We start from the raw sequence: 24,311 nt of genomic DNA on the forward strand, positions 1-24,311 counted from the left end.
CTAAACCCCTCCTCCCCCTCTCCCCTTATGTGTCTTGTCTTTCAATAAAGCTTCGGGCCTGTGATTTTCCCCTCCCCATCCCCTTTTTCCCAATCCCCATCCCTTATCACGGTTCGTCGTACTGTATTGATTGACATGCTTTTTCTTTCAGATTGAGTGTTTTGTGTAGCATAGGGGTGTGATGTGTCTAGTTAGTGCGTCGTATCCTCATGCTATGTAAATATGATGTAGAATTCTGTGTGTACTGGGCTGCGGCACTGTACACTGTCTGTTAACTTATTTTTTGTGCTAATAAAAGATATATTCAATCAAAAAATCTGTTCTTATCAGTTTAATATCTGATACGTCCCCTATCTGGGGACCATATATTAAATGGATTTTTAGAACAGGGAGATGGAAAAAGAGCTTGCTCTGTCCACTCCACGCATTGACCTGGTATTGCAGTATCTCCAGGACCGGTGCACCCCTTCTTTAATGCAGTTTCTAAAATCAGAAAGAATTGAATTCAATGTTTTTTGTTCATTTTGCTTGTTTGTCGGATTTTGGGATGGACTCTTTGGCTTTGCTTTTCTTCTCCTCATTGGATTTTTCATGTTCAAAGTTGCAGAAGCCAGATTACAAGCTCATTTTGGTTCAACTTCAGCAACTGTGCATTGCATTGCCATGTAATGTGATGCAATGCTATCTTTCTAGCTCTCCCTTTTTACTTCCTTTTGGATAAACAGACATATTAGGCAAGCATTTTGGAGCTTTCACCTAAATAACTACAGGTGGTGAGATAAGCTGCACAATATAATTGACCTTTCAGTATATTGTTGCACACACACCATCTATTTAGCAAATGCCCTTGTTATCAACAGCAGCCTTTTAAACTCACCTGAGCTAACAGGTATGTGCGCTGGTTACTCTGCTGCGCTTAAAATTTCTTTTTTGGTTTGCTACAATGCCTTTTCTGAAACGTTGTCTCCTTCTGCTGGAACACTGACTTCTTTCATTTAATGCCTGCAGACTATAAAAGAGAACCCAACCCAAAAAGTTTGGTTGATTAGTCTGTGGCATTCTGTTAAACTGTTGCTTATGGCGGTCTCTGTGAGCTTCTCAGCGACATTCAGCCAGCCAGGTATCCTGCCTGCAGTAGATGGAATGTGGCAATGGAACGCTGGCTGCGCGTGTCATAATAGGCTCTGAGCCTTTATATACCTGTGCACAGCAGCAGCCACCTTCAGTCTGCTGCTGGACAGCCAGCAGCAGCAGCAGCAGGAGAGGTATGTAATCAGGAGCCCTCCTGCTAAGGGTAGACAGCTGCTCGTTCCACCCCACCCCCCGCCTTAATTGGTTCTCCTCCCTTCCAACGGTGTTGAGGCGGGTGGGAACAGCAGGGGGTGAAGGTGCTGTGTTTAAAGAGGTGGAGTTATGCAGATCTAAAACGCGTGGATTGCAGCAGCAGCAAGCCGAAAAGTGCAGGCATGTAAGGGATCTAGAGGTTGACAACATGTCTTCTTAACGGGAGTCCAGGAGCTCATCTCCACAAATGGACTTTTCAGGATCCTTGGGTGGCTCCGTAGTTTGAAACCAATTCTGGTTATCGCTTCTCGGCCTTTTGGCTAAGATCAAGTGTAGTATCTGTTCTTATCAGTTTAATATCTGATACGTCCCCTATCTGGGGACCATATATTAAATGGATTTTTAGAACAGGGAGATGGAAAAAGAGCTTGCTCTGTCCACTCCACGCATTGACCTGGTATTGCAGTATCTCCAGGACCGGTGCACCCCTTCTTTAATGCAGTTTCTAAAATCAGAAAGAATTGAATTCAATGTTTTTTGTTCATTTTGCTTGTTTGTCGGATTTTGGGATGGACTCTTTGGCTTTGCTTTTCTTCTCCTCATTGGATTTTTCATGTTCAAAGTTGCAGAAGCCAGATTACAAGCTCATTTTGGTTCAACTTCAGCAACTGTGCATTGCATTGCCATGTAATGTGATGCAATGCTATCTTTCTAGCTCTCCCTTTTTACTTCCTTTTGGATAAACAGACATATTAGGCAAGCATTTTGGAGCTTTCACCTAAATAACTACAGGTGGTGAGATAAGCTGCACAATATAATTGACCTTTCAGTATATTGTTGCACACACACCATCTATTTAGCAAATGCCCTTGTTATCAACAGCAGCCTTTTAAACTCACCTGAGCTAACAGGTATGTGCGCTGGTTACTCTGCTGCGCTTAAAATTTCTTTTTTGGTTTGCTACAATGCCTTTTCTGAAACGTTGTCTCCTTCTGCTGGAACACTGACTTCTTTCATTTAATGCCTGCAGACTATAAAAGAGAACCCAACCCAAAAAGTTTGGTTGATTAGTCTGTGGCATTCTGTTAAACTGTTGCTTATGGCGGTCTCTGTGAGCTTCTCAGCGACATTCAGCCAGCCAGGTATCCTGCCTGCAGTAGATGGAATGTGGCAATGGAACGCTGGCTGCGCGTGTCATAATAGGCTCTGAGCCTTTATATACCTGTGCACAGCAGCAGCCACCTTCAGTCTGCTGCTGGACAGCCAGCAGCAGCAGCAGCAGGAGAGGTATGTAATCAGGAGCCCTCCTGCTAAGGGTAGACAGCTGCTCGTTCCACCCCACCCCCCGCCTTAATTGGTTCTCCTCCCTTCCAACGGTGTTGAGGCGGGTGGGAACAGCAGGGGGTGAAGGTGCTGTGTTTAAAGAGGTGGAGTTATGCAGATCTAAAACGCGTGGATTGCAGCAGCAGCAAGCCGAAAAGTGCAGGCATGTAAGGGATCTAGAGGTTGACAACATGTCTTCTTAACGGGAGTCCAGGAGCTCATCTCCACAAATGGACTTTTCAGGATCCTTGGGTGGCTCCGTAGTTTGAAACCAATTCTGGTTATCGCTTCTCGGCCTTTTGGCTAAGATCAAGTGTAGTATCTGTTCTTATCAGTTTAATATCTGATACGTCCCCTATCTGGGGACCATATATTAAATGGATTTTTAGAACAGGGAGATGGAAAAAGAGCTTGCTCTGTCCACTCCACGCATTGACCTGGTATTGCAGTATCTCCAGGACCGGTGCACCCCTTCTTTAATGCAGTTTCTAAAATCAGAAAGAATTGAATTCAATGTTTTTTGTTCATTTTGCTTGTTTGTCGGATTTTGGGATGGACTCTTTGGCTTTGCTTTTCTTCTCCTCATTGGATTTTTCATGTTCAAAGTTGCAGAAGCCAGATTACAAGCTCATTTTGGTTCAACTTCAGCAACTGTGCATTGCATTGCCATGTAATGTGATGCAATGCTATCTTTCTAGCTCTCCCTTTTTACTTCCTTTTGGATAAACAGACATATTAGGCAAGCATTTTGGAGCTTTCACCTAAATAACTACAGGTGGTGAGATAAGCTGCACAATATAATTGACCTTTCAGTATATTGTTGCACACACACCATCTATTTAGCAAATGCCCTTGTTATCAACAGCAGCCTTTTAAACTCACCTGAGCTAACAGGTATGTGCGCTGGTTACTCTGCTGCGCTTAAAATTTCTTTTTTGGTTTGCTACAATGCCTTTTCTGAAACGTTGTCTCCTTCTGCTGGAACACTGACTTCTTTCATTTAATGCCTGCAGACTATAAAAGAGAACCCAACCCAAAAAGTTTGGTTGATTAGTCTGTGGCATTCTGTTAAACTGTTGCTTATGGCGGTCTCTGTGAGCTTCTCAGCGACATTCAGCCAGCCAGGTATCCTGCCTGCAGTAGATGGAATGTGGCAATGGAACGCTGGCTGCGCGTGTCATAATAGGCTCTGAGCCTTTATATACCTGTGCACAGCAGCAGCCACCTTCAGTCTGCTGCTGGACAGCCAGCAGCAGCAGCAGCAGGAGAGGTATGTAATCAGGAGCCCTCCTGCTAAGGGTAGACAGCTGCTCGTTCCACCCCACCCCCCGCCTTAATTGGTTCTCCTCCCTTCCAACGGTGTTGAGGCGGGTGGGAACAGCAGGGGGTGAAGGTGCTGTGTTTAAAGAGGTGGAGTTATGCAGATCTAAAACGCGTGGATTGCAGCAGCAGCAAGCCGAAAAGTGCAGGCATGTAAGGGATCTAGAGGTTGACAACATGTCTTCTTAACGGGAGTCCAGGAGCTCATCTCCACAAATGGACTTTTCAGGATCCTTGGGTGGCTCCTTAGTTTGAAACCAATTCTGGTTATCGCTTCTCGGCCTTTTGGCTAAGATCAAGTGTAGTATCTGTTCTTATCAGTTTAATATCTGATACGTCCCCTATCTGGGGACCATATATTAAATGGATTTTTAGAACAGGGAGATGGAAAAAGAGCTTGCTCTGTCCACTCCACGCATTGACCTGGTATTGCAGTATCTCCAGGACCGGTGCACCCCTTCTTTAATGCAGTTTCTAAAATCAGAAAGAATTGAATTCAATGTTTTTTGTTCATTTTGCTTGTTTGTCGGATTTTGGGATGGACTCTTTAGCTTTGCTTTTCTACTCCTCATTGGATTTTTCATGTTCAAAGTTGCAGAAGCCAGATTACAAGCTCATTTTGGTTCAACTTCAGCAACTGTGCATTGCATTGCCATGTAATGTGATGCAATGCTATCTTTCTAGCTCTCCCTTTTTACTTCCTTTTGGATAAACAGACATATTAGGCAAGCATTTTGGAGCTTTCACCTAAATAACTACAGGTGGTGAGATAAGCTGCACAATATAATTGACCTTTCAGTATATTGTTGCACACACACCATCTATTTAGCAAATGCCCTTGTTATCAACAGCAGCCTTTTAAACTCACCTGAGCTAACAGGTATGTGCGCTGGTTACTCTGCTGCGCTTAAAATTTCTTTTTTGGTTTGCTACAATGCCTTTTCTGAAACGTTGTCTCCTTCTGCTGGAACACTGACTTCTTTCATTTAATGCCTGCAGACTATAAAAGAGAACCCAACCCAAAAAGTTTGGTTGATTAGTCTGTGGCATTCTGTTAAACTGTTGCTTATGGCGGTCTCTGTGAGCTTCTCAGCGACATTCAGCCAGCCAGGTATCCTGCCTGCAGTAGATGGAATGTGGCAATGGAACGCTGGCTGCGCATGTCATAATAGGCTCTGAGCCTTTATATACCTGTGCACAGCAACAGCCACCTTCAGTCTGCTGCTGGACAGCCAGCAGCAGCAGCAGCAGGAGAGGTATGTAATCAGGAGCCCTCCTGCTAAGGGTAGACAGCTGCTCGTTCCACCCCACCCCCCGCCTTAATTGGTTCTCCTCCCTTCCAACGGTGTTGAGGCGGGTGGGAACAGCAGGGGGTGAAGGTGCTGTGTTTAAAGAGGTGGAGTTATGCAGATCTAAAACGCGTGGATTGCAGCAGCAGCAAGCCGAAAAGTGCAGGCATGTAAGGGATCTAGAGGTTGACAACATGTCTTCTTAACGGGAGTCCAGGAGCTCATCTCCACAAATGGACTTTTCAGGATCCTTGGGTGGCTCCGTAGTTTGAAACCAATTCTGGTTATCGCTTCTCGGCCTTTTGGCTAAGATCAAGTGTAGTATCTGTTCTTATCAGTTTAATATCTGATACGTCCCCTATCTGGGGACCATATATTAAATGGATTTTTAGAACAGGGAGATGGAAAAAGAGCTTGCTCTGTCCACTCCACGCATTGACCTGGTATTGCAGTATCTCCAGGACCGGTGCACCCCTTCTTTAATGCAGTTTCTAAAATCAGAAAGAATTGAATTCAATGTTTTTTGTTCATTTTGCTTGTTTGTCGGATTTTGGGATGGACTCTTTGGCTTTGCTTTTCTTCTCCTCATTGGATTTTTCATGTTCAAAGTTGCAGAAGCCAGATTACAAGCTCATTTTGGTTCAACTTCAGCAACTGTGCATTGCATTGCCATGTAATGTGATGCAATGCTATCTTTCTAGCTCTCCCTTTTTACTTCCTTTTGGATAAACAGACATATTAGGCAAGCATTTTGGAGCTTTCACCTAAATAACTACAGGTGGTGAGATAAGCTGCACAATATAATTGACCTTTCAGTATATTGTTGCACACACACCATCTATTTAGCAAATGCCCTTGTTATCAACAGCAGCCTTTTAAACTCACCTGAGCTAACAGGTATGTGCGCTGGTTACTCTGCTGCGCTTAAAATTTCTTTTTTGGTTTGCTACAATGCCTTTTCTGAAACGTTGTCTCCTTTTGCTGGAACACTGACTTCTTTCATTTAATGCCTGCAGACTATAAAAGAGAACCCAACCCAAAAAGTTTGGTTGATTAGTCTGTGGCATTCTGTTAAACTGTTGCTTATGGCGGTCTCTGTGAGCTTCTCAGCGACATTCAGCCAGCCAGGTATCCTGCCTGCAGTAGATGGAATGTGGCAATGGAACGCTGGCTGCGCGTGTCATAATAGGCTCTGAGCCTTTATATACCTGTGCACAGCAGCAGCCACCTTCAGTCTGCTGCTGGACAGCCAGCAGCAGCAGCAGCAGGAGAGGTATGTAATCAGGAGCCCTCCTGCTAAGGGTAGACAGCTGCTCGTTCCACCCCACCCCCCGCCTTAATTGGTTCTCCTCCCTTCCAACGGTGTTGAGGCGGGTGGGAACAGCAGGGGGTGAAGGTGCTGTGTTTAAAGAGGTGGAGTTATGCAGATCTAAAACGCGTGGATTGCAGCAGCAGCAAGCCGAAAAGTGCAGGCATGTAAGGGATCTAGAGGTTGACAACATGTCTTCTTAACGGGAGTCCAGGAGCTCATCTCCACAAATGGACTTTTCAGGATCCTTGGGTGGCTCCGTAGTTTGAAACCAATTCTGGTTATCGCTTCTCGGCCTTTTGGCTAAGATCAAGTGTAGTATCTGTTCTTATCAGTTTAATATCTGATACGTCCCCTATCTGGGGACCATATATTAAATGGATTTTTAGAACAGGGAGATGGAAAAAGAGCTTGCTCTGTCCACTCCACGCATTGACCTGGTATTGCAGTATCTCCAGGACCGGTGCACCCCTTCTTTAATGCAGTTTCTAAAATCAGAAAGAATTGAATTCAATGTTTTTTGTTCATTTTGCTTGTTTGTCGGATTTTGGGATGGACTCTTTGGCTTTGCTTTTCTTCTCCTCATTGGATTTTTCATGTTCAAAGTTGCAGAAGCCAGATTACAAGCTCATTTTGGTTCAACTTCAGCAACTGTGCATTGCATTGCCATGTAATGTGATGCAATGCTATCTTTCTAGCTCTCCCTTTTTACTTCCTTTTGGATAAACAGACATATTAGGCAAGCATTTTGGAGCTTTCACCTAAATAACTACAGGTGGTGAGATAAGCTGCACAATATAATTGACCTTTCAGTATATTGTTGCACACACACCATCTATTTAGCAAATGCCCTTGTTATCAACAGCAGCCTTTTAAACTCACCTGAGCTAACAGGTATGTGCGCTGGTTACTCTGCTGCGCTTAAAATTTCTTTTTTGGTTTGCTACAATGCCTTTTCTGAAACGTTGTCTCCTTCTGCTGGAACACTGACTTCTTTCATTTAATGCCTGCAGACTATAAAAGAGAACCCAACCCAAAAAGTTTGGTTGATTAGTCTGTGGCATTCTGTTAAACTGTTGCTTATGGCGGTCTCTGTGAGCTTCTCAGCGACATTCAGCCAGCCAGGTATCCTGCCTGCAGTAGATGGAATGTGGCAATGGAACGCTGGCTGCGCATGTCATAATAGGCTCTGAGCCTTTATATACCTGTGCACAGCAACAGCCACCTTCAGTCTGCTGCTGGACAGCCAGCAGCAGCAGCAGCAGGAGAGGTATGTAATCAGGAGCCCTCCTGCTAAGGGTAGACAGCTGCTCGTTCCACCCCACCCCCCGCCTTAATTGGTTCTCCTCCCTTCCAACGGTGTTGAGGCGGGTGGGAACAGCAGGGGGTGAAGGTGCTGTGTTTAAAGAGGTGGAGTTATGCAGATCTAAAACGCGTGGATTGCAGCAGCAGCAAGCCGAAAAGTGCAGGCATGTAAGGGATCTAGAGGTTGACAACATGTCTTCTTAACGGGAGTCCAGGAGCTCATCTCCACAAATGGACTTTTCAGGATCCTTGGGTGGCTCCGTAGTTTGAAACCAATTCTGGTTATCGCTTCTCGGCCTTTTGGCTAAGATCAAGTGTAGTATCTGTTCTTATCAGTTTAATATCTGATACGTCCCCTATCTGGGGACCATATATTAAATGGATTTTTAGAACAGGGAGATGGAAAAAGAGCTTGCTCTGTCCACTCCACGCATTGACCTGGTATTGCAGTATCTCCAGGACCGGTGCACCCCTTCTTTAATGCAGTTTCTAAAATCAGAAAGAATTGAATTCAATGTTTTTTGTTCATTTTGCTTGTTTGTCGGATTTTGGGATGGACTCTTTGGCTTTGCTTTTCTTCTCCTCATTGGATTTTTCATGTTCAAAGTTGCAGAAGCCAGATTACAAGCTCATTTTGGTTCAACTTCAGCAACTGTGCATTGCATTGCCATGTAATGTGATGCAATGCTATCTTTCTAGCTCTCCCTTTTTACTTCCTTTTGGATAAACAGACATATTAGGCAAGCATTTTGGAGCTTTCACCTAAATAACTACAGGTGGTGAGATAAGCTGCACAATATAATTGACCTTTCAGTATATTGTTGCACACACACCATCTATTTAGCAAATGCCCTTGTTATCAACAGCAGCCTTTTAAACTCACCTGAGCTAACAGGTATGTGCGCTGGTTACTCTGCTGCGCTTAAAATTTCTTTTTTGGTTTGCTACAATGCCTTTTCTGAAACGTTGTCTCCTTCTGCTGGAACACTGACTTCTTTCATTTAATGCCTGCAGACTATAAAAGAGAACCCAACCCAAAAAGTTTGGTTGATTAGTCTGTGGCATTCTGTTAAACTGTTGCTTATGGCGGTCTCTGTGAGCTTCTCAGCGACATTCAGCCAGCCAGGTATCCTGCCTGCAGTAGATGGAATGTGGCAATGGAACGCTGGCTGCGCATGTCATAATAGGCTCTGAGCCTTTATATACCTGTGCACAGCAACAGCCACCTTCAGTCTGCTGCTGGACAGCCAGCAGCAGCAGCAGCAGGAGAGGTATGTAATCAGGAGCCCTCCTGCTAAGGGTAGACAGCTGCTCGTTCCACCCCACCCCCCGCCTTAATTGGTTCTCCTCCCTTCCAACGGTGTTGAGGCGGGTGGGAACAGCAGGGGGTGAAGGTGCTGTGTTTAAAGAGGTGGAGTTATGCAGATCTAAAACGCGTGGATTGCAGCAGCAGCAAGCCGAAAAGTGCAGGCATGTAAGGGATCTAGAGGTTGACAACATGTCTTCTTAACGGGAGTCCAGGAGCTCATCTCCACAAATGGACTTTTCAGGATCCTTGGGTGGCTCCGTAGTTTGAAACCAATTCTGGTTATCGCTTCTCGGCCTTTTGGCTAAGATCAAGTGTAGTATCTGTTCTTATCAGTTTAATATCTGATACGTCCCCTATCTGGGGACCATATATTAAATGGATTTTTAGAACAGGGAGATGGAAAAAGAGCTTGCTCTGTCCACTCCACGCATTGACCTGGTATTGCAGTATCTCCAGGACCGGTGCACCCCTTCTTTAATGCAGTTTCTAAAATCAGAAAGAATTGAATTCAATGTTTTTTGTTCATTTTGCTTGTTTGTCGGATTTTGGGATGGACTCTTTGGCTTTGCTTTTCTTCTCCTCATTGGATTTTTCATGTTCAAAGTTGCAGAAGCCAGATTACAAGCTCATTTTGGTTCAACTTCAGCAACTGTGCATTGCATTGCCATGTAATGTGATGCAATGCTATCTTTCTAGCTCTCCCTTTTTACTTCCTTTTGGATAAACAGACATATTAGGCAAGCATTTTGGAGCTTTCACCTAAATAACTACAGGTGGTGAGATAAGCTGCACAATATAATTGACCTTTCAGTATATTGTTGCACACACACCATCTATTTAGCAAATGCCCTTGTTATCAACAGCAGCCTTTTAAACTCACCTGAGCTAACAGGTATGTGCGCTGGTTACTCTGCTGCGCTTAAAATTTCTTTTTTGGTTTGCTACAATGCCTTTTCTGAAACGTTGTCTCCTTCTGCTGGAACACTGACTTCTTTCATTTAATGCCTGCAGACTATAAAAGAGAACCCAACCCAAAAAGTTTGGTTGATTAGTCTGTGGCATTCTGTTAAACTGTTGCTTATGGCGGTCTCTGTGAGCTTCTCAGCGACATTCAGCCAGCCAGGTATCCTGCCTGCAGTAGATGGAATGTGGCAATGGAACGCTGGCTGCGCGTGTCATAATAGGCTCTGAGCCTTTATATACCTGTGCACAGCAGCAGCCACCTTCAGTCTGCTGCTGGACAGCCAGCAGCAGCAGCAGCAGGAGAGGTATGTAATCAGGAGCCCTCCTGCTAAGGGTAGACAGCTGCTCGTTCCACCCCACCCCCCGCCTTAATTGGTTCTCCTCCCTTCCAACGGTGTTGAGGCGGGTGGGAACAGCAGGGGGTGAAGGTGCTGTGTTTAAAGAGGTGGAGTTATGCAGATCTAAAACGCGTGGATTGCAGCAGCAGCAAGCCGAAAAGTGCAGGCATGTAAGGGATCTAGAGGTTGACAACATGTCTTCTTAACGGGAGTCCAGGAGCTCATCTCCACAAATGGACTTTTCAGGATCCTTGGGTGGCTCCTTAGTTTGAAACCAATTCTGGTTATCGCTTCTCGGCCTTTTGGCTAAGATCAAGTGTAGTATCTGTTCTTATCAGTTTAATATCTGATACGTCCCCTATCTGGGGACCATATATTAAATGGATTTTTAGAACAGGGAGATGGAAAAAGAGCTTGCTCTGTCCACTCCACGCATTGACCTGGTATTGCAGTATCTCCAGGACCGGTGCACCCCTTCTTTAATGCAGTTTCTAAAATCAGAAAGAATTGAATTCAATGTTTTTTGTTCATTTTGCTTGTTTGTCGGATTTTGGGATGGACTCTTTAGCTTTGCTTTTCTACTCCTCATTGGATTTTTCATGTTCAAAGTTGCAGAAGCCAGATTACAAGCTCATTTTGGTTCAACTTCAGCAACTGTGCATTGCATTGCCATGTAATGTGATGCAATGCTATCTTTCTAGCTCTCCCTTTTTACTTCCTTTTGGATAAACAGACATATTAGGCAAGCATTTTGGAGCTTTCACCTAAATAACTACAGGTGGTGAGATAAGCTGCACAATATAATTGACCTTTCAGTATATTGTTGCACACACACCATCTATTTAGCAAATGCCCTTGTTATCAACAGCAGCCTTTTAAACTCACCTGAGCTAACAGGTATGTGCGCTGGTTACTCTGCTGCGCTTAAAATTTCTTTTTTGGTTTGCTACAATGCCTTTTCTGAAACGTTGTCTCCTTCTGCTGGAACACTGACTTCTTTCATTTAATGCCTGCAGACTATAAAAGAGAACCCAACCCAAAAAGTTTGGTTGATTAGTCTGTGGCATTCTGTTAAACTGTTGCTTATGGCGGTCTCTGTGAGCTTCTCAGCGACATTCAGCCAGCCAGGTATCCTGCCTGCAGTAGATGGAATGTGGCAATGGAACGCTGGCTGCGCATGTCATAATAGGCTCTGAGCCTTTATATACCTGTGCACAGCAACAGCCACCTTCAGTCTGCTGCTGGACAGCCAGCAGCAGCAGCAGCAGGAGAGGTATGTAATCAGGAGCCCTCCTGCTAAGGGTAGACAGCTGCTCGTTCCACCCCACCCCCCGCCTTAATTGGTTCTCCTCCCTTCCAACGGTGTTGAGGCGGGTGGGAACAGCAGGGGGTGAAGGTGCTGTGTTTAAAGAGGTGGAGTTATGCAGATCTAAAACGCGTGGATTGCAGCAGCAGCAAGCCGAAAAGTGCAGGCATGTAAGGGATCTAGAGGTTGACAACATGTCTTCTTAACGGGAGTCCAGGAGCTCATCTCCACAAATGGACTTTTCAGGATCCTTGGGTGGCTCCGTAGTTTGAAACCAATTCTGGTTATCGCTTCTCGGCCTTTTGGCTAAGATCAAGTGTAGTATCTGTTCTTATCAGTTTAATATCTGATACGTCCCCTATCTGGGGACCATATATTAAATGGATTTTTAGAACAGGGAGATGGAAAAAGAGCTTGCTCTGTCCACTCCACGCATTGACCTGGTATTGCAGTATCTCCAGGACCGGTGCACCCCTTCTTTAATGCAGTTTCTAAAATCAGAAAGAATTGAATTCAATGTTTTTTGTTCATTTTGCTTGTTTGTCGGATTTTGGGATGGACTCTTTGGCTTTGCTTTTCTTCTCCTCATTGGATTTTTCATGTTCAAAGTTGCAGAAGCCAGATTACAAGCTCATTTTGGTTCAACTTCAGCAACTGTGCATTGCATTGCCATGTAATGTGATGCAATGCTATCTTTCTAGCTCTCCCTTTTTACTTCCTTTTGGATAAACAGACATATTAGGCAAGCATTTTGGAGCTTTCACCTAAATAACTACAGGTGGTGAGATAAGCTGCACAATATAATTGACCTTTCAGTATATTGTTGCACACACACCATCTATTTAGCAAATGCCCTTGTTATCAACAGCAGCCTTTTAAACTCACCTGAGCTAACAGGTATGTGCGCTGGTTACTCTGCTGCGCTTAAAATTTCTTTTTTGGTTTGCTACAATGCCTTTTCTGAAACGTTGTCTCCTTTTGCTGGAACACTGACTTCTTTCATTTAATGCCTGCAGACTATAAAAGAGAACCCAACCCAAAAAGTTTGGTTGATTAGTCTGTGGCATTCTGTTAAACTGTTGCTTATGGCGGTCTCTGTGAGCTTCTCAGCGACATTCAGCCAGCCAGGTATCCTGCCTGCAGTAGATGGAATGTGGCAATGGAACGCTGGCTGCGCGTGTCATAATAGGCTCTGAGCCTTTATATACCTGTGCACAGCAGCAGCCACCTTCAGTCTGCTGCTGGACAGCCAGCAGCAGCAGCAGCAGGAGAGGTATGTAATCAGGAGCCCTCCTGCTAAGGGTAGACAGCTGCTCGTTCCACCCCACCCCCCGCCTTAATTGGTTCTCCTCCCTTCCAACGGTGTTGAGGCGGGTGGGAACAGCAGGGGGTGAAGGTGCTGTGTTTAAAGAGGTGGAGTTATGCAGATCTAAAACGCGTGGATTGCAGCAGCAGCAAGCCGAAAAGTGCAGGCATGTAAGGGATCTAGAGGTTGACAACATGTCTTCTTAACGGGAGTCCAGGAGCTCATCTCCACAAATGGACTTTTCAGGATCCTTGGGTGGCTCCGTAGTTTGAAACCAATTCTGGTTATCGCTTCTCGGCCTTTTGGCTAAGATCAAGTGTAGTATCTGTTCTTATCAGTTTAATATCTGATACGTCCCCTATCTGGGGACCATATATTAAATGGATTTTTAGAACAGGGAGATGGAAAAAGAGCTTGCTCTGTCCACTCCACGCATTGACCTGGTATTGCAGTATCTCCAGGACCGGTGCACCCCTTCTTTAATGCAGTTTCTAAAATCAGAAAGAATTGAATTCAATGTTTTTTGTTCATTTTGCTTGTTTGTCGGATTTTGGGATGGACTCTTTGGCTTTGCTTTTCTTCTCCTCATTGGATTTTTCATGTTCAAAGTTGCAGAAGCCAGATTACAAGCTCATTTTGGTTCAACTTCAGCAACTGTGCATTGCATTGCCATGTAATGTGATGCAATGCTATCTTTCTAGCTCTCCCTTTTTACTTCCTTTTGGATAAACAGACATATTAGGCAAGCATTTTGGAGCTTTCACCTAAATAACTACAGGTGGTGAGATAAGCTGCACAATATAATTGACCTTTCAGTATATTGTTGCACACACACCATCTATTTAGCAAATGCCCTTGTTATCAACAGCAGCCTTTTAAACTCACCTGAGCTAACAGGTATGTGCGCTGGTTACTCTGCTGCGCTTAAAATTTCTTTTTTGGTTTGCTACAATGCCTTTTCTGAAACGTTGTCTCCTTCTGCTGGAACACTGACTTCTTTCATTTAATGCCTGCAGACTATAAAAGAGAACCCAACCCAAAAAGTTTGGTTGATTAGTCTGTGGCATTCTGTTAAACTGTTGCTTATGGCGGTCTCTGTGAGCTTCTCAGCGACATTCAGCCAGCCAGGTATCCTGCCTGCAGTAGATGGAATGTGGCAATGGAACGCTGGCTGCGCATGTCATAATAGGCTCTGAGCCTTTATATACCTGTGCACAGCAACAGCCACCTTCAGTCTGCTGCTGGACAGCCAGCAGCAGCAGCAGCAGGAGAGGTATGTAATCAGGAGCCCTCCTGCTAAGGGTAGACAGCTGCTCGTTCCACCCCACCCCCCGCCTTAATTGGTTCTCCTCCCTTCCAACGGTGTTGAGGCGGGTGGGAACAGCAGGGGGTGAAGGTGCTGTGTTTAAAGAGGTGGAGTTATGCAGATCTAAAACGCGTGGATTGCAGCAGCAGCAAGCCGAAAAGTGCAGGCATGTAAGGGATCTAGAGGTTGACAACATGTCTTCTTAACGGGAGTCCAGGAGCTCATCTCCACAAATGGACTTTTCAGGATCCTTGGGTGGCTCCGTAGTTTGAAACCAATTCTGGTTATCGCTTCTCGGCCTTTTGGCTAAGATCAAGTGTAGTATCTGTTCTTATCAGTTTAATATCTGATACGTCCCCTATCTGGGGACCATATATTAAATGGATTTTTAGAACAGGGAGATGGAAAAAGAGCTTGCTCTGTCCACTCCACGCATTGACCTGGTATTGCAGTATCTCCAGGACCGGTGCACCCCTTCTTTAATGCAGTTTCTAAAATCAGAAAGAATTGAATTCAATGTTTTTTGTTCATTTTGCTTGTTTGTCGGATTTTGGGATGGACTCTTTGGCTTTGCTTTTCTTCTCCTCATTGGATTTTTCATGTTCAAAGTTGCAGAAGCCAGATTACAAGCTCATTTTGGTTCAACTTCAGCAACTGTGCATTGCATTGCCATGTAATGTGATGCAATGCTATCTTTCTAGCTCTCCCTTTTTACTTCCTTTTGGATAAACAGACATATTAGGCAAGCATTTTGGAGCTTTCACCTAAATAACTACAGGTGGTGAGATAAGCTGCACAATATAATTGACCTTTCAGTATATTGTTGCACACACACCATCTATTTAGCAAATGCCCTTGTTATCAACAGCAGCCTTTTAAACTCACCTGAGCTAACAGGTATGTGCGCTGGTTACTCTGCTGCGCTTAAAATTTCTTTTTTGGTTTGCTACAATGCCTTTTCTGAAACGTTGTCTCCTTTTGCTGGAACACTGACTTCTTTCATTTAATGCCTGCAGACTATAAAAGAGAACCCAACCCAAAAAGTTTGGTTGATTAGTCTGTGGCATTCTGTTAAACTGTTGCTTATGGCGGTCTCTGTGAGCTTCTCAGCGACATTCAGCCAGCCAGGTATCCTGCCTGCAGTAGATGGAATGTGGCAATGGAACGCTGGCTGCGCGTGTCATAATAGGCTCTGAGCCTTTATATACCTGTGCACAGCAGCAGCCACCTTCAGTCTGCTGCTGGACAGCCAGCAGCAGCAGCAGCAGGAGAGGTATGTAATCAGGAGCCCTCCTGCTAAGGGTAGACAGCTGCTCGTTCCACCCCACCCCCCGCCTTAATTGGTTCTCCTCCCTTCCAACGGTGTTGAGGCGGGTGGGAACAGCAGGGGGTGAAGGTGCTGTGTTTAAAGAGGTGGAGTTATGCAGATCTAAAACGCGTGGATTGCAGCAGCAGCAAGCCGAAAAGTGCAGGCATGTAAGGGATCTAGAGGTTGACAACATGTCTTCTTAACGGGAGTCCAGGAGCTCATCTCCACAAATGGACTTTTCAGGATCCTTGGGTGGCTCCGTAGTTTGAAACCAATTCTGGTTATCGCTTCTCGGCCTTTTGGCTAAGATCAAGTGTAGTATCTGTTCTTATCAGTTTAATATCTGATACGTCCCCTATCTGGGGACCATATATTAAATGGATTTTTAGAACAGGGAGATGGAAAAAGAGCTTGCTCTGTCCACTCCACGCATTGACCTGGTATTGCAGTATCTCCAGGACCGGTGCACCCCTTCTTTAATGCAGTTTCTAAAATCAGAAAGAATTGAATTCAATGTTTTTTGTTCATTTTGCTTGTTTGTCGGATTTTGGGATGGACTCTTTGGCTTTGCTTTTCTTCTCCTCATTGGATTTTTCATGTTCAAAGTTGCAGAAGCCAGATTACAAGCTCATTTTGGTTCAACTTCAGCAACTGTGCATTGCATTGCCATGTAATGTGATGCAATGCTATCTTTCTAGCTCTCCCTTTTTACTTCCTTTTGGATAAACAGACATATTAGGCAAGCATTTTGGAGCTTTCACCTAAATAACTACAGGTGGTGAGATAAGCTGCACAATATAATTGACCTTTCAGTATATTGTTGCACACACACCATCTATTTAGCAAATGCCCTTGTTATCAACAGCAGCCTTTTAAACTCACCTGAGCTAACAGGTATGTGCGCTGGTTACTCTGCTGCGCTTAAAATTTCTTTTTTGGTTTGCTACAATGCCTTTTCTGAAACGTTGTCTCCTTCTGCTGGAACACTGACTTCTTTCATTTAATGCCTGCAGACTATAAAAGAGAACCCAACCCAAAAAGTTTGGTTGATTAGTCTGTGGCATTCTGTTAAACTGTTGCTTATGGCGGTCTCTGTGAGCTTCTCAGCGACATTCAGCCAGCCAGGTATCCTGCCTGCAGTAGATGGAATGTGGCAATGGAACGATGGCTGCGCGTGTCATAATAGGCTCTGAGCCTTTATATACCTGTGCACAGCAGCAGCCACCTTCAGTCTGCTGCTGGACAGCCAGCAGCAGCAGCAGCAGGAGAGGTATGTAATCAGGAGCCCTCCTGCTAAGGGTAGACAGCTGCTCGTTCCACCCCACCCCCCGCCTTAATTGGTTCTCCTCCCTTCCAACGGTGTTGAGGCGGGTGGGAACAGCAGGGGGTGAAGGTGCTGTGTTTAAAGAGGTGGAGTTATGCAGATCTAAAACGCGTGGATTGCAGCAGCAGCAAGCCGAAAAGTGCAGGCATGTAAGGGATCTAGAGGTTGACAACATGTCTTCTTAACGGGAGTCCAGGAGCTCATCTCCACAAATGGACTTTTCAGGATCCTTGGGTGGCTCCGTAGTTTGAAACCAATTCTGGTTATCGCTTCTCGGCCTTTTGGCTAAGATCAAGTGTAGTATCTGTTCTTATCAGTTTAATATCTGATACGTCCCCTATCTGGGGACCATATATTAAATGGATTTTTAGAACAGGGAGATGGAAAAAGAGCTTGCTCTGTCCACTCCACGCATTGACCTGGTATTGCAGTATCTCCAGGACCGGTGCACCCCTTCTTTAATGCAGTTTCTAAAATCAGAAAGAATTGAATTCAATGTTTTTTGTTCATTTTGCTTGTTTGTCGGATTTTGGGATGGACTCTTTGGCTTTGCTTTTCTTCTCCTCATTGGATTTTTCATGTTCAAAGTTGCAGAAGCCAGATTACAAGCTCATTTTGGTTCAACTTCAGCAACTGTGCATTGCATTGCCATGTAATGTGATGCAATGCTATCTTTCTAGCTCTCCCTTTTTACTTCCTTTTGGATAAACAGACATATTAGGCAAGCATTTTGGAGCTTTCACCTAAATAACTACAGGTGGTGAGATAAGCTGCACAATATAATTGACCTTTCAGTATATTGTTGCACACACACCATCTATTTAGCAAATGCCCTTGTTATCAACAGCAGCCTTTTAAACTCACCTGAGCTAACAGGTATGTGCGCTGGTTACTCTGCTGCGCTTAAAATTTCTTTTTTGGTTTGCTACAATGCCTTTTCTGAAACGTTGTCTCCTTCTGCTGGAACACTGACTTCTTTCATTTAATGCCTGCAGACTATAAAAGAGAACCCAACCCAAAAAGTTTGGTTGATTAGTCTGTGGCATTCTGTTAAACTGTTGCTTATGGCGGTCTCTGTGAGCTTCTCAGCGACATTCAGCCAGCCAGGTATCCTGCCTGCAGTAGATGGAATGTGGCAATGGAACGCTGGCTGCGCGTGTCATAATAGGCTCTGAGCCTTTATATACCTGTGCACAGCAGCAGCCACCTTCAGTCTGCTGCTGGACAGCCAGCAGCAGCAGCAGCAGGAGAGGTATGTAATCAGGAGCCCTCCTGCTAAGGGTAGACAGCTGCTCGTTCCACCCCACCCCCCGCCTTAATTGGTTCTCCTCCCTTCCAACGGTGTTGAGGCGGGTGGGAACAGCAGGGGGTGAAGGTGCTGTGTTTAAAGAGGTGGAGTTATGCAGATCTAAAACGCGTGGATTGCAGCAGCAGCAAGCCGAAAAGTGCAGGCATGTAAGGGATCTAGAGGTTGACAACATGTCTTCTTAACGGGAGTCCAGGAGCTCATCTCCACAAATGGACTTTTCAGGATCCTTGGGTGGCTCCGTAGTTTGAAACCAATTCTGGTTATCGCTTCTCGGCCTTTTGGCTCAGATCTGTAATGGGTCTAGTCATTTGGCTGTCTGTGCGTTAACTCTTGGCCCTGTGGCATCGCCATTTTATGGCTTAAGCCACTTGCTGCTATAAGGAGTTGGCCAGTAGACACGACTAGCGATAATGGGACGCATTCGATACGCTGGGCCCGGTGAGGCTCGAGTGAAGTTTGGAATCCAGATTGATGTGGAAGAAGGCAAAGAAGGAATCTTTACCCTCAGCTTCGTGGTGAAGGAGATTTTGTTTGGACTCCTTGAAGTGAAGAAGGAAGAAATCTTGTGCCTCCAGCAATTCAAAAGCAAGTATAATCTTGTATTTACTTCTATGGCTGTTTGCAACAATTTCTATGATTGTTTGAAAAAGAATCTGGACAATCAATATTTGGATGGGCTGACTTTTGTCATCTTGTATTGCTCCAAAGAGGTACCTCTGACTGTTTTCATGTACAACCCACATGTGGACTTGGCTTTGATTTATGCCTTTCTAAATAGGCACTGCTATATTACCAAGGTGGCAGTAAAAGTCATGAATGAGGAGGAACTATGGACCGGTAAATATCGTTTCATGGTCAAGTTCCGGGAAAGTCCTGATGAACCAGGGGGTATACATTATCCTCCATCAAATTTTTCCATTGGGAGTGAGCGGGGTTACCTGTTCTTCCCCAATGCGCCCAGGTTTTGTCGTCATTGTAGGAGGTATGGCCATACTCAGGAAGCATGCGACATCAGACAGATTATTTGCAGGAAGTGCAATGAGGTGGGTCATTCTTCCAATAATTGCAAAAATGAAATAGTCTGTAACCTCTGCGGAGAGAAGGGGCATGCCTTCAGAGACTGTATATTCCATCCTGGTTCATATGCGGGGGCAGCGGGAAGGGGAAGGAGAAGAAATGAATCTCCTGCACCCACAGCTACAACTCCGACTGCTCCAACTCCGACTGCTCCGATATCTACTCTGGCTTTCCTGGATGAGGAGGAGGCTCGGGTTGCTTTTCCAGAACTGGTTCGTGTGAATGTAAGAGGAAATATGGAGCTGGCACCTGAGCCACCGGTGCAGAGGGCCGCGTCTGTGGCTTCAGATGTCAGTGAGTCTGAGACGATAACTGATGATCGCATAGGCATGGAAGTGGCCCCGGTGGAGGATCTGGAGGCTGAAATTCCAGACATGATGGTTACATTGCAGGGGGAAGAGGAGTCTGATCTGACCAGAACACCGCATGTGGCCTGGAGCGATGTCGTTTCTGACCTTGAGGAGGAGGGATGTCAGGGGGACTTTGACCCCCAGCGGCGGGATTATAGTTCAGATGAAGATGGAGGCGCTTCAGTGAAGAAAAAGAAGAAAACTGAACCATCCTTTTCCCCTTTAAGTGACTGCAGTGTGAGTCCAGCCCGGGTGTACCCTACTGCATCCGATCCCCAAGATGTGTCTTTTTTGGGGGAAGGCACAAACTACGATATCTGCACGTCCAGCGTCCTACCCCCAGAAGGGTTAGGATGATGTACAGGTGGGCATGTTGTCGTGACCTGCCACATCAAATTAATAGATGGGTGCCCAAGTTGCTCTCAGCATCTTGTCGCTAAATGTTCGGCTGATTAAATCTGAGTCGAGAAGAGTGGCAATTTTGGACTACTTGAGCAACTTGGATGCGGACGTATACTGTGTGCAGGAGTGTGCGATCTCCGATCCCTTAAGTGAAAATGCATGGCCTTTAGGTCAAAGTGTGTGGTCTGGTTCTGTATGTAATAAAAATTGTGGGGTAGGTGTTTTGGTGAAGGGTTATAGTGTTAAGATAGAAAGTTACATGGTGGTGGAGGCGGGGAGGTGTGTAATATGTGAGTTAAATTGTAGGGGGTGGAGGGTTAGGGTGGTAAATATGTATGCACCAATAGATAAAGGGGAGAGGCTGGAAATTTTTGAGAAATTATGTTTTTTTTTATCTGGCAAAATGCCAATAATTTTTGTTGGAGATTTCAATTGTGTGACGGAGGGGGATAAGATGGATGTTACAGGTAAAAGACTCAAGAGTCTTGTGGCGGATTTTTCCTTACAGGATGCTGCGGAAGTTTTTTTAGGTAATCCACCTCCTGCGACCTATAAGGCCGACAGGGGAGGCATAGAGTCTAGAATAGACCGTATCTTCTTTTCTTCACAAAATGTTATTTGTAGGAATTTCCAGCAGGAAGATGTTCCCTTCTCTGACCATGTGTGTTTGAGGGCACGTCTAGAAGGTAAGATTTCCTTTGTATATGGTGGTGGCGTGTGGAAACTTAATGTGCGTTTGCTGGAAGATAATAGGATCATGCGTGATTTTAGGCGAATGTATGTTAGGTGGAGGGATAAAAAAAGTGATTACAGGAATGTGCTTGAGTGGTGGGACTGGATGAAGAGTGAGATTGTTTTTTTCTTTAGAAAAAGGGGCAGGAGGAAAGCAGCAATGAATAGAGCAAAATTTAATGATTTAAGCTCTAGACTGGAGTGGCTGAGGAAGTTAAGGATGATTGGAGTGGATGTGGATGTTTTGATGTGTCAAGTGAAAGAAGAGATTAAGAAATATATTGAGGGTAAAGGGAAAGAAATTATTTACCGTTCTAAGATTGAACATTTGGAGAAAAATGAGAAATGCACAAGGTTTTTTTTCAAAAAAGTTTTTGGGAAGAAAGTAGATATGGATGAGGTGGTGAATGGCGATGGGGTGTGTGTGAGTGGGAAGGATGTGATGCAGGAGGTGGTGTTGTTTTATAAGGAGTTGTATGGGGAAAAATGGGTTGATGATAGGATGTTGACTGATGCTTTGGGGTGTTTAGAAGGTTGTTTGGGTGAGGATGAACGTGAAATATTGGATGATGTAATTGTGTTGGATGAAGTTAAAAAAGTGGTGATGTCTGCGAGTAAGAATAAAACACCTGGGAAGGATGGACTGCCCGTGGAGTTATATGTTAAGGAATGGGACACGATGGGAAATGACTTATTGGAGGTGTGCCAGTATATGTTCACGGAGAATATGTTGAGTGAATCTATGAGAGATGGGGTGGTGGTTTTGGTTCATAAGAAAGGTGATAAAAAGGATTTGGGGAATTGGAGGCCAATCACCCTTTTGAATGCAGACTATAAGGTGTTTAGTAAATTGTTGGCTAGCCGGATGCGGGAAGTGATTGGCGGTGTGGTGGATGAAGATCAAGTGTGTGCAGTGCCTGGGAGAAGTATGACTGAAAATTTGGTGTTGTTGCGTGATGTGATTGGGGATTGTATGAGTCGTAAGCAGAAATGTTTGTTGTTTTCGGTTGATTTTGAAAAAGCTTTTGACCGTGTGTCACATAGCTTTATGTTTAAGGTTTTGTCTAAGATGGGTTATTCCAGGAATTTTGTAAACTGTGTTAGGAGTTTGTATTGTAATGTTTCAAGTGAATTTTTGGTGAATGGGTGGTTGAGTGAGAAAGTGAGAATTAAATCAGGAGTGCGTCAGGGGTGCCCTATGTCCCCTTTTTTGTTTATTAGTGTGATTGAAGTGTTGATGTGTATGGTTAGGAAGGATAAGTTTATGAGAGGTGTGATGATTCCTGGGAGTAATGGAAAGGATGTGAGAATTCTAGGTTACATGGATGATGTAGTGATTGTGAGTGGGAATATGGCTGCGATGAGTAGGGCAAGGTTGATATTAAGTTTGTTTTGTAGTGTCTCAGCTTTTAAGGTCAATTGGACTAAGAGTTCCTTTAAATGTTTTGGTGAGAGGAATGTACGGATGGATGGTGTGAGGTGTGAGGATGGTGCAATAAAGGTGCTTGGGATTAAGTTTAATGATGATTTGAAAGGAAATGAGAGTTGGGAACATTGTGGGGTGAGAGTGGTGCGCAAGTTGAATTTTTGGCGAATGAGAGAATTAACTCTGACTGGGAAAGTTCTGATTATTAAGGCGGTTATTTTGCCTATTTTGTTGTTTGTTGCGAATGTATATCCTGCTGCTTTTAAGAAAATTAGGAAAACTGAGAAATTCATCTTTAATTTTCTTTGGGGAAGTCGCATGGAGAAATTGAAACGGGAATATGTCTATAAGTTATGTGTAAATGGTGGTTTGGATTTTCCAAATATTGATTTCTTTTTAGGGATTAGTTACGTGAAAATGGTGGTGGTGGTTCTAGGGAAAAGTAATAAGTGTGCTTATATGATGAAGTATTCGGCTGGATGGATGCTTTATGGCTTAAAGTGGGTCAAAAGGGATGCTAGAGTGCCTGTTGCTTTTAAGTGTCCTGTATGGTATGGTTGTGTTGAGAAATTTGTAAGGAAGTATGATTTGTTGTCCGTTAACATGAGTGATTTTAGGCAAAAGAAGAAAGTCATTAGGATGGTGCGTGAGCGTGAGGTGGTATGTAATATCAATGGGTTGAGAGGGGAGGAAGTAACCGAGATGTGGAGAAAATTAAGTATAGATGGTTTGACTAACAGACAGAGAGATATCGCTTGGATGATATTGCATGACATTTTGCCTGTTAGAGATGTGCAAAAGAAGAGGGATTTAGTTAAATCTGAGGTATGCCCGAGGGATGGATGTGGTTTGAGAGAGCATGTTAGACATATGGTATGGGATTGTGATTTTGCATATGATGTATGGAAGGGTATAGGGGGACTTTGCAAGGAATTGGTGGGTGTAAAGTATGTAAATTGGAAACTTGCTATGTTTGGGATGGGTGCATGTAGTAGAATTAAGGATAGGATTTTATGGTTGTTGGTGGTGTGTGTAATTGAAAGTTTGTGGGATGCGAGGAATTTGTTAGTTTTTAAAAGGAAGAAAATGTCAGTTAATGAATGTTTGAGATTGATTCTGTCACGTATGTATGTAATATACCTCTGGGATCAGGAACGTGGAAGTATTATAGATGCTGAAGGGATCTGGAAGTTTAAAAAGTGGAGGTTTTTGGTAAAGTTTAATTAGTAGTGTATAATGTACCTGATGATAAGGTTTGGTTTTATTTTTGATTATATACCAAGTGTGATGAAAGGCTAAGTGTCAATGAAAGGCTTTTGTAAGTCGATTTGATTGAGCTTATGCTCCGGCCTATCTGATTTGGAAAAAAAAAAAAAAAAAAAAAAATCTGTTCTTATCAGTTTAATATCTGATACGTCCCCTATCTGGGGACCATATATTAAATGGATTTTTAGAACAGGGAGATGGAAAAAGAGCTTGCTCTGTCCACTCCACGCATTGACCTGGTATTGCAGTATCTCCAGGACTGGTGCACCCCTTCTTTAATGCAGTTTCTAAAATCAGAAAGAATTGAATTCAATGTTTTTTGTTCATTTTGCTTGTTTGTCGGATTTTGGGATGGACTCTTTGGCTTTGCTTTTCTTCTCCTCATTGGATTTTTCATGTTCAAAGTTGCAGAAGCCAGATTACAAGCTCATTTTGGTTCAACTTCAGCAACTGTGCATTGCATTGCCATGTAATGTGATGCAATGCTATCTTTCTAGCTCTCCCTTTTTACTTCCTTTTGGATAAACAGACATATTAGGCAAGCATTTTGGAGCTTTCACCTAAATAACTACAGGTGGTGAGATAAGCTGCACAATATAATTGACCTTTCAGTATATTGTTGCACACACACCATCTATTTAGCAAATGCCCTTGTTATCAACAGCAGCCTTTTAAACTCACCTGAGCTAACAGGTATGTGCGCTGGTTACTCTGCTGCGCTTAAAATTTCTTTTTTGGTTTGCTACAATGCCTTTTCT

General features: G+C 44.1%; 15 non-coding genes across 15 annotated transcripts; all 15 read left to right on the plus strand.

Moving 5' to 3' along the window:
- Positions 1-276: 276 nt before the first annotated feature.
- On the plus strand, positions 277-469 carry LOC141206220 (U2 spliceosomal RNA). Its single transcript, XR_012276885.1, has one exon. It is a non-coding gene; the product is annotated as a U2 spliceosomal RNA (small nuclear RNA).
- A 1,115-nt stretch (positions 470-1,584) lies between these two features.
- LOC141205764 (U2 spliceosomal RNA) lies at positions 1,585-1,775 on the plus strand. The gene has a single exon (XR_012276438.1). It is a non-coding gene; the product is annotated as a U2 spliceosomal RNA (small nuclear RNA).
- A 1,115-nt stretch (positions 1,776-2,890) lies between these two features.
- Positions 2,891-3,081, plus strand: LOC141205766 (U2 spliceosomal RNA). Its single transcript, XR_012276439.1, has one exon. It is a non-coding gene; the product is annotated as a U2 spliceosomal RNA (small nuclear RNA).
- Positions 3,082-4,196: 1,115 nt separating this feature from the next.
- Positions 4,197-4,387, plus strand: LOC141205767 (U2 spliceosomal RNA). The gene has a single exon (XR_012276440.1). It is a non-coding gene; the product is annotated as a U2 spliceosomal RNA (small nuclear RNA).
- A 1,115-nt stretch (positions 4,388-5,502) lies between these two features.
- Positions 5,503-5,693, plus strand: LOC141205768 (U2 spliceosomal RNA). The gene has a single exon (XR_012276441.1). It is a non-coding gene; the product is annotated as a U2 spliceosomal RNA (small nuclear RNA).
- Positions 5,694-6,808: 1,115 nt separating this feature from the next.
- LOC141205769 (U2 spliceosomal RNA) lies at positions 6,809-6,999 on the plus strand. Its single transcript, XR_012276442.1, has one exon. It is a non-coding gene; the product is annotated as a U2 spliceosomal RNA (small nuclear RNA).
- Positions 7,000-8,114: 1,115 nt separating this feature from the next.
- LOC141205770 (U2 spliceosomal RNA) lies at positions 8,115-8,305 on the plus strand. The gene has a single exon (XR_012276443.1). It is a non-coding gene; the product is annotated as a U2 spliceosomal RNA (small nuclear RNA).
- Positions 8,306-9,420: 1,115 nt separating this feature from the next.
- LOC141205771 (U2 spliceosomal RNA) lies at positions 9,421-9,611 on the plus strand. Its single transcript, XR_012276444.1, has one exon. It is a non-coding gene; the product is annotated as a U2 spliceosomal RNA (small nuclear RNA).
- Positions 9,612-10,726: 1,115 nt separating this feature from the next.
- Positions 10,727-10,917, plus strand: LOC141205772 (U2 spliceosomal RNA). Its single transcript, XR_012276445.1, has one exon. It is a non-coding gene; the product is annotated as a U2 spliceosomal RNA (small nuclear RNA).
- A 1,115-nt stretch (positions 10,918-12,032) lies between these two features.
- LOC141205773 (U2 spliceosomal RNA) lies at positions 12,033-12,223 on the plus strand. The gene has a single exon (XR_012276446.1). It is a non-coding gene; the product is annotated as a U2 spliceosomal RNA (small nuclear RNA).
- A 1,115-nt stretch (positions 12,224-13,338) lies between these two features.
- Positions 13,339-13,529, plus strand: LOC141205774 (U2 spliceosomal RNA). Its single transcript, XR_012276447.1, has one exon. It is a non-coding gene; the product is annotated as a U2 spliceosomal RNA (small nuclear RNA).
- Positions 13,530-14,644: 1,115 nt separating this feature from the next.
- On the plus strand, positions 14,645-14,835 carry LOC141205776 (U2 spliceosomal RNA). Its single transcript, XR_012276449.1, has one exon. It is a non-coding gene; the product is annotated as a U2 spliceosomal RNA (small nuclear RNA).
- A 1,115-nt stretch (positions 14,836-15,950) lies between these two features.
- LOC141205777 (U2 spliceosomal RNA) lies at positions 15,951-16,141 on the plus strand. The gene has a single exon (XR_012276450.1). It is a non-coding gene; the product is annotated as a U2 spliceosomal RNA (small nuclear RNA).
- Positions 16,142-17,256: 1,115 nt separating this feature from the next.
- LOC141205778 (U2 spliceosomal RNA) lies at positions 17,257-17,447 on the plus strand. The gene has a single exon (XR_012276451.1). It is a non-coding gene; the product is annotated as a U2 spliceosomal RNA (small nuclear RNA).
- A 6,192-nt stretch (positions 17,448-23,639) lies between these two features.
- Positions 23,640-23,826, plus strand: LOC141206326 (U2 spliceosomal RNA). Its single transcript, XR_012276960.1, has one exon. It is a non-coding gene; the product is annotated as a U2 spliceosomal RNA (small nuclear RNA).
- The last annotated feature ends 485 nt before the right edge of the window (positions 23,827-24,311 follow it).

The sequence above is a fragment of the Phyllobates terribilis genome, unplaced genomic scaffold, assembly GCF_046119375.1.
Source record: "Phyllobates terribilis strain yellow unplaced genomic scaffold, ASM4611937v1 Scaffold_142__1_contigs__length_4687701, whole genome shotgun sequence".
Classification (NCBI taxonomy): Eukaryota; Metazoa; Chordata; class Amphibia; order Anura; family Dendrobatidae; genus Phyllobates; species Phyllobates terribilis.